Source organism: Medicago sativa, chromosome 4, assembly GCF_051527215.1.
Source record: "Medicago sativa cultivar Bolivia chromosome 4, Bolivia_mono, whole genome shotgun sequence".
Taxonomy (NCBI): Eukaryota; Viridiplantae; Streptophyta; class Magnoliopsida; order Fabales; family Fabaceae; genus Medicago; species Medicago sativa.
The window spans coordinates 5,837,564-5,851,399 of record NC_140752.1 but is presented as its reverse complement, the minus strand read 5'-3'; the positions used below and the strand labels follow the sequence as shown (position 1 = coordinate 5,851,399).

Genomic DNA, 13,836 nt, shown 5'->3' with positions numbered 1-13,836 from the left:
CATGGCAAGTATTAACACCAATCAATTCAATTCACGGCACATTAAAACTAATGTCTTGTTCATCACCTCACTTAACAATAAAACTTCCACATAATACTTCAACTTCATCCCCTATGAACAGCTTAACTTATTTCTCTGCTAATTCATTCACTGCTTAAAACCTTATTCTTACTGAACATATAAATCTTCTGTTCTCGTATCTCAATCCCCGAGAGCTTACTAATTCCATCAACATGTGTCGACTTCTCCTTAACTTTTAATCTTGTACTTACATTCCAGAATATATTTCCTTTGCATGCAATAATTCTGTTCCAACAACAACTCTTACCGCATCTTCATACCATACTTATATATTCAAAATTCTTCACTTACGGGTATACGAATTATCATTAACATCTTACCCAACGCTGTTGGAACATTCCTTCTTAACATACCTTACATTCCCGGAGGATTCACACTTCTACTTGATTAGTTCACCGGCCACCTTTTGGCACGATCAAACTACTTCATCACATACTTCGTTCCTCCTGGGTCCTATTCAGCTCTCAGGCATCCATTCTAATCGTTAAATGCTAAATTGAGTTGATCAGGCTCAACTAACATCAACAAATAGAACATTTACCTGGAACCCAATGGTCCCACTACCTTAGTTGTAATTTAATGACCCAAGGCACGGTCTGAATCGACCTGCTCTGATACCAATTGTAACACCCATACCAGACGTATCTAGAAAGTCTGGCAGGTGTGTTAATATTAGTACTGGATACATTAAAATATACAACATAAAATTTTTACGAATGAATAATATTTACATCAAGTCACGTTCGTATAAATCATAATACAATACAACTCATCCATACATAAAAATACATCCTTGATGTCCATAACGTCCTGCAGCTTTACGAACGAACCCTTGAAGTAATATCCATCCGGCTCCGAGCATGCATAAACATCCTGTTTATCTGAAACAAATAAGGATTGGGATGAGACATTGTAACGCCTAAATTTGAAAGTGTCTAGAATATTCAAATAAGCGATAAACTGATATTGGATACATTAATTATACAAAAACATGAAACGACTCTAGGTCGGAAATTTGGTTACAAAGTCAATCCAAAGCTTCTATATCACATTATTACACCAAAGTTTGTCAACCATAGGGCAATTACAAACCTAGATTTTACATCTTATAATATAACATATGCATCTCTAATTCACAACAAAGCGAATCCATAAGTCACGATCAATCCAAGACTTTTCCTTTACCTTTTCCTTGCACCACCTGTGAACCTGAACAAATAATGTCTCAGTGAGTTCTTTATAACCCTAGGCTAGTGATAACCTTGGGGAAAAACCTATGGTTATCACGTGTCTATTTTACAACCTGACGGTTGATTATACGTGCGTGGACTTGTACCTTTGACGGTCGTGCTTGCTAAAACCAGTCTTAGGTCTTCCCTATTTGTTATAGGCTTGCTAACATAACACATGCCATGGCGGTTAAGGGTTCCTAGAACCGCTTTGCTAAGTTACACTAATCGTAACGAAGCCTAAACATGAACAAATCATGGCACAACCTATACCGGACGAGTAGGGTATCCTAAGATCGTCCTTGGCATTCTTTTATAACTTGCTCAAATCCATCATCATATCTTAATCATGCATAAATACATTCATTAATATCATTATGTTAGGGTTGGACAATCAAACATAATCTTGGTTCATTTTACGGAGAATCCCGGGTGGAGTAACCCCGAGTACACTCCCATCATAACCGATGTACGTACATCGGACTCCCTCAGTGTCGTACGGACGAACACCTACATTCTTAATTACTCAGTACCATGTGATCCCCTTACGGAGTCTTCCCCGTTCCCATCACGAGAACCCCTTGAATCCATACCTTCATGGATTACGAGAGACATGGCACCTACACATTCGTCTTTAATCTTAGTCTTATACATACATGAATGATTAACCTTTAACCATTTGAGTTAAATTCCTTTAACTCGGATCCTTAATCGATCCTTTAGGGTAATACATACAATATCATAGACATAGAAAACATTCATTACCCTTAACATAATTAATCATGATCCTCTTCCTAAATCTCAACACCTACGTTGAGGCTCTAGTTTCTTTCCCTTCCTTAAATAATGCTTGCTACCCACTTAATTCATGTAACAAACTCTTGAATGCCATGCTTAAATATACATTACAAATACTTGTTTAACTTTCAAGAAACATTTTCTAAAGTCCATGCCTTGGAGTCATATATTGAGGGGTTATCATTGAAAAAGATTGCATGCAAGCAAACTGGACCGAAATACGTCGACTGAGGCGAGAGGAGCAAAACAATGCACTAGGCACTGTTCCACTCGCAATGGCGAGTTACAACTCGCAGTGGCGAGCTTCCACTCGCAGTGGCGAGCTAGGAGGCGAGTAAACCCCCCAGTTCGGCCCTTCTGCTCGCAGTTGCGAGCTACCTGCTCGCAGTTGCGAGTATTGACAGTCCAGCACCTGCAAAATGGAGATTTTGACCCAAAAACCTCAATACAAATACCCAAAAGCATGGCAAGTTGCTCAAGATCATATAGAACAAGTAAAAATAGCGTTAACACAAGTATTCACTAGTATATTTATGCATGACCCAAAAAGGGGTAACATTTATATAAGAAAACCCTAGAAATATTCATAGTTTTTCTTACAATCTTAACACTCATCCCATGGAATGGAACTACCTAAGAACTCACCTCAAATAACCTGAGAATATGTACACCACTCCAAGCTCTTGACAACAAACCCTAAGCTCAACCCTAGTTTGAAAGAGGGATGTTGGTGAAGCTTCCTTCCAACTTGTCACCAACAAGTACCAAACCCTAGCCTTGCTTCAAAACTAACTTCTTGAAGGTTTGAGTGAAGATTGAAAGAAGATCTTGAGTAGAAAGATGAGTAGAGAAGAAAAGAGAAGATTGTTTGAACATGCCACTAAACAAAACCATAAACCCTAGCCATCCTTGGTTTGATTAACACAAGAAGGAAGATGAAATCAAGATTGTGTAGAGTGAGAGAAAGAGGAACCGATTTTTCTAGAGAGAAGGGAGAGAAGAATTTGGTTCATTACCCTAGAGAGAGAAAGTGGTGAGAATTATGAAAATATTGGGCCAAAATTCCTTAAATAGTCCCTCCGTGAGCAATTACCAATTTACCCCTAGCTTAAATCGTACTTAATCTATCGTTAACAGGTAATTCATCGTATCATAAAAGTGGGATATTAAAGACATAATGTCTCAGTGAGTTCCCCTAAATCCTAGGCTATAGGCAACCTCAAGGGGAAACCTACGGTCGCCACGTGTCTACAATACAACCTGACGGTTGATTATACGTGTGTGGGGACTTGCATGCTTAGACGGTAGTGCATACTAGAGCCGTCATAATCTTATCTTACTTGTTATAGGCTTCTCATCTATACATGTCATGGCGGTTGAGGGAACCTAAACCGCATTGCCCAGTGTACGCTTTACGTAACAAGGCCTAAACATAAATAACATAGCATATTCATGACATGATTCTAATCCGGACGATTAGGGAAACCTAAGGTCGTCACAGGCATAGCTTTCTTTACTTGTCCTATACATATCTTGTTCTCGTCTAATAGCATTTCATGCTCTTGTTCTTGTTCTTAAACATAATCATACATGGGCACGATCATGAGCATAAACATAACATAACATAATCATAATAAACATAATCGTGTCTAAGTTCATTCATTAGGTTAGCGTTGAACAAACAATTATTATCTTGATTCATTTTACGGAAAGTCCCGGGTGGAGTAACCCCGAGATCAACCCCATACATGACCGATGTACGTACATCAGACTCCCTCGGTGTCGTGCGGGTCCCTTGCGGCTTGAACCGTTCCCCTTAGGTCGAGAACCTCCTGTATCCCCCTGGCATGGATAACAAGAGACACGAGCACCTACGTCTTGATTACTCGGTGACATGCGGGTCCCTTACGGCTTGAATCGTTCTCATTACGAGAACCCCTTGTATCCCCCTGATGTGGATAGCAAGAGACATGCCACCTACACATATTAATCATGGTCTTGTCGTGCATATAGGTTAAACTTATTCATACATACATATTTACCTCGGAACCTTAATCGATCCGATTAGCGGTAACTTATACTTGTTCATAAACATACTTATCATGGTGGAGAGATTAACTAGTCAATCCACGGCTTACATACTAGCTAAGTCATTCTAGCTCATGTGCGAAGAGGTTACATTTCGCGTCTTAACATTCTAGGGATTCTTGCTAACATGCTAGTTCTCAACAACTATGTCGAGGCTCTAGTTTTCCCTTGCTTAATAATCATCTTGCTACCCCATCATGCTTAAATTCTCTTGAGCCATCCTTGTAATACATGCTAAGATTGCCACGATTAATGATGCAAAGATCAATTGACGATGTGTGCAAATTTTCAATAAGTTATAAAGACCGAAAATGCCATAAACCCAAGTTTCAAGCCGTTTATAAATTCTATGATTTGATAAAGCCAAGTTTGTTCCAGTAGAAATATAAGTGAAAACAGCAAAAGAACACTTCGAAACGATCGCTACGGACCCCCACACGACTGCCCCCAAGCACCCGAACGCAGAACAACGCGGAGGTTGTCCTGTCTGGGGCGCCTGGCGCCAGGAGTGGGGCGCCTAGCGCTAGCTCCCTGTGTGTGGGCGCCTAGCGCCCTTGTACAGGCGCAGCGCTCCGAAGCTTGCGTTTTCGCATGTTCCGGCTGCGGGTTTTCGCCATTTTCGACCTAAAACTCGTCCAATTCGACCCTGTAATGCACCAAATACATCCAACAACATGTATAGACTTATTTAAACATATCTCATGGCAATTTTAACATATAACTAACAAGAATTACTTTGGGGTTACTTAAGTTTCATAAAAACAAAACTAACATAAAACATGATTTTCTTCACAAGATTATCAAACCCAAAGGTAGGTAATCTATCTATGGAACTCACCTAGCTTGTTTCGTGTGTTTGCTTCAAGCTTCAAGCTTCTCAAAGTTCAAACCCTAACTTTGATTCCAAGCTTCTACTCATTCCCTTTGTTGTTTCTTGCTCTAGAAGTTGCCATGTTCCTTGCTTGATCTCCAATTCCATGAAATTGGAAGCTTTGATGGTAGAAGATTTGAGGGAAAGGGCCGATCCAAAGAGGGGGAAAGGATAGAACTCTTTCTCTCAACCCTAGAGAGAGAAAGATTATGTGAAATGAGATATTTTTGGGCCAATCCCACTTAAATATCTCTTTCGCGTGAATTTACCAACATGTCCTTGACTTAAGCGTGTTAAATCCGGCACTGATACTTAATTCATAATAGGCTGATATTACATGGTAAATATTTTCCATACTTACTTTCCTCGAATTTAATCCTCTGATACATTTATCTGATAAAATTTTCCCTTAGCTGATGAGCGGGATGTTACAATTACTCACTCACTCATGACAATCTAAATTATAAAACACGAATAAGCAATGACTACGAAGAAAGATAAAAGGAACTTGGATTGGATTTGAAAAGTATATATTCTTAAGTCTTACTCTTTAACACTCAATTATATTAGATGACCATCCATATTCCATATTACAAAATAACAACATATATAAAAGGGAAACATTAGGGGATTAGAGTTGTAACACGAGGTTACGGATGGTACGTACCTGTTTGGTATGACGTTTTTGCCATCCAAAAGCCAGTTTGAATTGCCAAACGGAGTTTATCTTTTTCAATGATGTTTGGACAAAACAAAAAGCAATTTTAGTATTTCACTTTTTTAAGCTAAATCGCTCAAAAAAAAAGAGGGGGTGCAAAATCGCACAATTAGCAGAATATAAAGGGGAAAAGTGCAATTAAGCCAAAAAAGATTAGGGCTCAAAATATTTTAGAAAAAGATTTGATAGCATTATATTAAATATTAATAAGTAGGGTTCTCACAGTTCATAGTTTGTTCCCGCATTGTTTAGTTTTTCTCAACCTCTCTCAGCCCTCTGCATCAGAATTCAGAATTAACCTGTAAGTTTTTTTCTTTTTCTTTCATGTTACAACTAATCAAAGTCGATTAATTTTATGGATTATATTTGACTTTGTTGGTTTATAATTGATTATGAGTCAAAAATAATTTTGTTATATGCCTTGACAATATTTTGTTTATAAATCAATATATCAATAATTTCCATTAATATTTTTAGATTTAAAATTTTAATCAAAATTATACAAACAAACATAATAAAATAATCACATGCGTTAGCGCAGTAGAAAGAGCGGACAGACGTATCGTGCCCGTCTTTCCGCTAGTAGATGATAAAATTAAGACATAGGAAGGATATGTACAACCATGGTAAATACAATGTGGACAAATTAACAATGAATAAACTTCACAATACGCTTGGTAGTACTCACTTAATCATTCGTGTTATAATCCTTAAGTAAAAGGCACGTCCTTTATTGACCTCATTCTAGATAAAATTTGGAATGGAATTCATAGCTTGTGTACTTTTTATTGACCATTCCTTTTATTTTCTTGCACGTTTTCGTGTTCTAATACGTGTGATGCGCGGGACTAACCGGTTTCTAATACTTCGAGGAAAGGAAGCAAGGACCATACGAACCAGAAACTCACACATAGCAAACCATCTTTATAGCATATTAGTTTACGTTAAAATATACGGTCTAAATCATTATTCTAACAATTACATCACACACAATAAAGTTTACATGTTGCATTACTCTTGTTAAATATGCAACAAAACATACTTCGTTATGATTTAGAGCAATTCTTACATGGTCACAAACCCAAATCAAATTTATTTGGTCACACACACACAAATGTAATAAATTTAAAGAAAAATTATTTAGTCACATCATTCAAATTCATTCTCTTTTATTTTTTCTTCATTTGTGAATGTGTGTCCAAATAAAATTAATTTAGGGTTGTGTCCAAGTTAGAATTTCTCTATGATTTAAACAACTCAAATAGCATTACACAGTTCAACAATCCAACACAAAGAGGGAACTTCCATAAAAACTACAACCTCAAGTAAATATGACTTGTAATTATTCAACCTTTTCCCGTCAATCCAACCACTAATCTTAATGTTCCTAAAGGTAGATTTTAGGCTTAATACATCATTTGATCCCTTAACTTATTTTTGGTTTTCAATTTGGTCCCCTAACTATAAAGTGTCTCAATTTGATCCCATAAATTTTATGTCGTTTACTAATTTGGTCCTCTCCGTTAGTATTTTGCAAAATCGGTTAACGGCTACATTAATATAGTAAATATTAATATAAAAAAATTTATCAATGCAAAAGTGATAAAATAATAACGGCTATTTACCCTTAAAAAAGATAACGGCTATTTCTTTTTTCACCACACACTCTTTCCATGCACCCTATTCGGATTATAAAATCCGAAATAATGGTGGATATCTAAGGGTGTTTTAACGTGTTTTTGAGGGTTTTGATGGGTGTTTACACTATTCGGAGTATAAAATTCAAAAACGGTAGGGCACGCGAGAAAACAAGTAGGGTGGAAAAAGAAATAGTCAGTAATAACATCATTATCATTGAGCAAAATACTTGAACTTATAAAGACTATATTATTATATATTAGAAAAATTAAAGACTCTTCAATATTTTCAAATTAATTTTTTTTTACTTGTCTTTATATTTAAAACGTATGATAGAATTTTTTTCATTTTCAACATTATAAAAAATATCTGTCTATATGTATGTGAAAGCGACTATTCAAAATTTCATCTCAAATACATTGCACGTTTAAGTTTATAAAATTCATAAGAAAAACTTTTTTATGGTATAAATTTTCATTTAATGGGATCAATCTATTATTTTAAGAGGGGACAATGCTTAAAATATGAAGTGAGAGAAAATTTTCAAAGCACGGAACCCTAGTTTTCTAGTGAGAGAAACTCCAACTTCTCTCTAAACTTTCTTTCTCCTTCGTTCATCGAGGAGGGGTGGTTTTAGGTCATTTTTTGACCTAGAATCATCCCTCTACTTCTTTTTTCCCTTTTCTTTCAATCTAAATAAGTGTTTATCACATATCAAGTTTTTTCTTTTGTGTTTTTTTGTGATTTCGTCGTCTAAGTGCGGCGTTGTGTTGTTCGTCGTCTTGTGCGGCGTTTGATTTCGCGTCTTGTCGCGGTGTTCGTTTAGTTCCTATTGAAAGATCTGCATCAGTCAATTACAAATCCAACCAATGATTTGGGCGTCAACGTTGCAGATAGCATGTGAATTTCAGTGATTTAGGTTTTATCATATTATTTGTAGGCATTTTGCCGTTTTATGCTATTAACTTGGGTGTTGTGAGTTTGTTCGCAGATTCACCCTTTATGTTTTTAGCGATGTTTGTATCTGATGTACTCTATCTATTTGAATGAATGAATATCGTTTTGTTTTTGTAAAAAAAAAAATGCTTAAAATATGAAAATATGAAATAATTAACAAATATAGTGGGGAAGTTGCCCCCAATATAGCATGAGTGGATCCGTGTGCCTCCATAGACCACCACGTCTTGTTTGTTTGGTTCCATCAAATTGTTCTTCAATTGCTAGGAAGCTTTCTCCAAAAAATAATCAATCAAATCTACACATCCTAGTGATAAGTGGTTTTCCATGTATCTTTGACAAATCGTTGCACATGATCAATTTGATGATATAAAAAAGGGAACTTATACGGTACACCCGCAAATTAAGGTGTACTGGTACTCCTAATTTAAAAAACTTTAAATTAACTATTATTTTTATGGAATAAAGAGCTAATTGTTGATATTTATATTTTAGAAATGTCATTTCATAAGAAAAAACAGTGGATTCTAGGGTGAGGGTCCAATTAGGTCCCTCGCCGGTGGACCACGAGAAAAACACCAATGGATAAAATAGATGGTTTAGATTTATTCAAATTAAAAGGGAGAATATGTGCAACTTTTCACACTCAATAGTATCCACAACTGGTTTCCAGTTATATTTATAATTCTTACTCTAATTTCTTCCTTCAAAATGATATACTTTCTTTACCTCTGATTATCATGCACCCAAAATAAAAAAAAATTCTTATTCTTTTTCAAACATGATTAAACAGTGGCATTGAATTTATTAAACAACTATTTTTCACAATCAGCAATCTGATGAAATCATGAAAAGACACCATCAATAAAATCTCTACAAGCACCAATCTAACTCCTTTAAAATTGCTTGAACAGACTTCTAATCAACCAACTATAATACAGAAGGAAAACAGAAGAATTACAATCCATAAAAGCAACAAGAATGCATCACAAATTTTAATTGTATACAGCGTAATGGAGTTTTATATGTTGAAAATGCAAGTGCTGAGCAATATCCCTCGTAAATTCAAAGAACTCATTTTTTAATGGGAATTCAAAGATCTCATGTTTCTTAATTTATGTGTATTAAAAGGTCACCATCACTAATTGAACTTAGAAACTATGTTCTTAGCAAAACCCATAAACTTTTGAAAGCAATACTCAATTTTTCTCGTAGATTCTCTTTCACACCAATTGGAATGGATGTTGAAGATGATGATTTCAACAAAAAGAAAAACCGTTTCTGGGTTCAATTAGTGTTGGGGAAAGATTGTGTGTGACATTTTGTGAATATTCTCATTTTTATTTTTGATAAATCTAAACCATTGATTCAATCTAATGACATTTAGGTTCTGGTCCACCGGTGAGGGACTTAATTGATCCCTCACCCTAGAATCCACCAGAAAAAACATCATTTCATTGTTTATAAAAATCATACTATTTTTTTTTTTTTTTTACATTTTGTTGTAAAAAATAATCAAAATTCTCTACTATGAGTACTAAAAATTCATAGATTTAATTATTATAATTATAGGTATTATAGGTAATAGAGAACAATTTTTCTCTTCAAAAAATAACACATTTAACAATTAATTTATTGATTTGGTGTGCCAATACACTCAAATTTTTGGGTGTACCATATAATTTGCCTATAAAAAATATAAATTTTAAATTTACACATCAGCCGGAAGACAACCACACATGATAACTACCCACGAGAAAAGTTTGGGCACACTAACCCAAAATCTTAGTTTTTAAAAGATAAATTTGATTTAATGATGTTGAATAATGTGATTAATTTATTCATCATTTAATTTTCTTCATTGTTGTGTGTGTATCCAAATAATTTTATTTTTGCTTGTATCTATGTAAGATTTTCTCCAAATTAAAATGAAAAACTCACTCTACAACAAACTAATGTGAGTAACATTAATTGTGTTGGTTAGAATATACGGTGCCACTGTGGTAGGCTTCATATAATAAGTATAATATTATTTTATAAACACTATTTGAAATAGAGTCCGAGAAATAAACTGTATTTTCGTAAAATAAGCTATAAGTTCGCTATGAAAAGATTACTACTAATTAGAGCTTTTTTGTTAGACGAGATTATAAGTTATCTGATATAAATTAACTTTTTGCCGTTACCAAACATCTTTAAAAGGAATACTCTCCCATTGTGGATGGTTAACTAAACAAACTAACAATTAATTCTTTTTGTCAAAAAAAAACTAACAATTAATTCTTGTAAAAAAATTATTTCCAGTTAATGCTAACCAACTTATCTCTATCTCTATATATACATGTATTCTAAGCTACACTTTACTGACACGTCTTTATAACAAAGCTCCTAATTTTTTTAACTTTCATAAGATTGACACTTGCTCTAATACATGCTTGTTTTACATTACATTCTTCATTTTCATTTTCCATATAGATTACGTGTTAACTCTCCATTGATTTGACTTTATGCATGTTGCATGATTAATACATCATGGGTATATTAAAAGAAATCCATCGGTTATATTTTATGTTTGGAGCAATGATATTCTAACAACCAAAAATCAACAACTTTTGTGACAACCACCAATTTTCAAAGGAAAAGTAGATAGTGACACGGAAATCAAAGCAATAGATTCGTCCCTGCAAATAGGGGTCGCTTAAAATTTCGTCCCTCCAATCACTAATCCTTTTTTTTTGCCCCTGCAAAATTTAATCAGTTAAAAATTCGTCCTTTGACCCAATTTAATCACTGCCACGTCAGCAAATGACCAAAAGGGCACGCGAAAGGACGAAAATACCCCTGGCTTATTTTTTTTTGTTTTTTCCTTCAAAAAACTTTTTTTTCCAGATTTTTCCCCATTTTTTTTTTACGATTTTTTCTCGGAAAAATTTCAGTTTTTTCAGTTTTAATTTTAAAATTTTTTTCCGAAAATTTTTATGATTTTTTCAGATTTTTTTAAATTTAAAAAAAGAATTTTCAAAATTTTGAAATTTTTTTTTAAGGAAAAAAAATAAGCCAGGGGTATTTTCGTCCTTTCGCGTGCCATTTTGGTGATTTGCTGACGTGGCAGTGATTAAACTAGGTCAAAGGACGAATTTTTAACTGATTAAACTTTGCAGGGGCAAAAAAAAAGGATTAGCGATTGCAGGGACGAAATTTTAAGCGAGCCTTATTTGCAGGGACGAATCACATATTAAACCCTTTTCATTATCTAGCAGTAACCTACGTGTAAGGCCATCATTTTTCTATTCTGGAGAACCCTCTATCTGTATTTTTTTTCTGGCATATATATTACCCATTGTCGATATTTTGTTTATGAAATTAGGGGAATGATTAGACTATTGTTATTTGAAGTGTGATTGGTGGAGCTGAACTTGACAATTTTGTTAGAATTTCTTCTAATATTTTGTGGGCTACAATCAATTGTTGGTTTTGGTTTTAATAAAAATGGACTGATGTTGTGATCCATTTGATGATGCTTAGGCCCTAATAAAAGTGATCAATTAATAATGGGCTTTTGGGCACTTAATCTGATTTGTGTAGAAACATAGTGTAGGCCCAAACGTTAGGCCCATGATGGGTGGTGCCTAGGGTTGCACGGTTATAAATAGAAAGGCTAGGTCCCCTTTGCCATCACTCTGACAATTCTGCTCGCCCCATCGAAAACCCTAAGTTTGGAGCATGTGAAAGGCAAAGGAAGACTTTGTCTCAAGTCTTGGCGAATCCGGTAATGATGGTTTCCAAGTAAGTGTGTTCTAACTTCATATAATATCTCGATCTTATTTTAATAAATTGTTTACATGTGGTATCAGAGCTACTATTATATGATATAGAACCCTAATTTTAAATTTGGATTATCGGGAATTTTTTTTGTAACAATAAAGGTGGCTTATTTTGTTTTGGCTATTCCTTTGGTTCATATAAACAAATTGATCTCGGTGGTTTTGGGTTTTTGCTTTTGCTTATAAACAAATCAACAGAATTATTTTTATTGTACTATGCCCTCTCGTTTAACCACCTTTTAGTTTGGAGTTATTCAAGTTTTGGTTTAGAATTTATCGGTTCTATTTGATACTTGAAATCACTGTTAGTTGATACCGTGGTTTTCCTTTTCATGGATTAAATTTGCTTTCCAAATATTCCTTAATTTTTTAAGTTATATGTATCAACCAAGTTCGTATGACTATGTTCATATTCTGGATTTTGTTTCGGTTGAATTTTGAATTTTGTCTGCAACCGTAATGAAATTTTCAACCCTAATTCTGGTTCGTATGAAATTTTTGGGTGCGGCAACCGTAATGAAATTTGCAACCTTTTGTTTTTGTTTTATATATGCCGCATGGGAATTTTGTTCAACAAAATTTTGTTTAATATTATTTGATCAAGGTTTACATGTTCTGCTGGTGCTTTATGTTCGCCGTTTGTGCGATGAGCATGGTTTTAGGGGTTACGTCCGTTCCCTAATTATTTTTATTATTGTTACTTTTTAATAATAAGAACCAAAATTGTTCCTTCAAAAAAAAAAAAAAAAAAAAAAAAGAACCAATAATTGTATTTATTGAGAATCTTATGTTTTTTATATTGAACGGTAAATTTGTGCCAAATTCTTTTACCTTTAAATTAGATTAAAGTAAATTGGTGAAGGTTTTGCAAAGTTGAATTAATTTCAAGATTGAATGGCAGCAATTTGATTGGTTGGCTTATAAGGCTATTTATTTTATTATTTTCTTAGGGTTTAGATCCTCTCCATTTATAACTTTTTCCATTTATTGCAATTTGGAGAGAGATAGACACACAAAAATAAGTGGTGGGTCCTATCATTAAGTGGATCCCACCATCATTATTTTTTATGTGTCTATCTCTCTCCAAATTGCAACAAATGGAAAAATTTATAAATGGAGAGGATCTTGACCCATTTTCTTAATCTTGATGGGTTGACTTTCCTCTGTCTATCTGTGTGTGAATCCAGCAACAATTTGAAGCATGCATTTTATCGGTCATATACTCCTTTTGTTGTTGAATTTATGTTGAAAAAGTGTAAATAAATTTTTTTTTTTTAATTATGAGAATTGCCTTCGTTTTTTTTGTTTCTGATGTTGCGGTTTCTAATTCTACACATGGGAAGTAAAGTAGAATTTTCGGCGCTGATCTTTTATACGCATAGATTTTTATCACAACAAGACCCTCTAGCTTTTTTCAATTTTATTAAATTGAGCATCAATTTAAATTGAGATGATTTTGTTTCTATCATACACGGTGGGATTACGTATATTGTGTTTATATATAGTATATGAAGAGCCTGCTAATTTCTTGGCATGAGTTTGATGCTTATTTGCTTCCTGTTGTAGACAATTACTACATGCATTTGATACACCTTTTATTACCTTTGGCTCTTTTGATTCATTAAGGCTCAA

General features: G+C 34.3%; 1 long non-coding RNA gene across 1 annotated transcript; it reads right to left on the bottom strand.

Moving 5' to 3' along the window:
* Positions 1-776: 776 nt before the first annotated feature.
* On the bottom strand, positions 777-5,361 carry LOC146925758 (uncharacterized). The gene is made up of 2 exons (XR_015008088.1): positions 5,035-5,361; positions 777-962 (listed from the first exon to the last, which is right to left on the bottom strand). It is a non-coding gene; the product is annotated as an uncharacterized LOC146925758 (long non-coding RNA).
* Between the last annotated feature and the right edge of the window lie 8,475 nt (positions 5,362-13,836).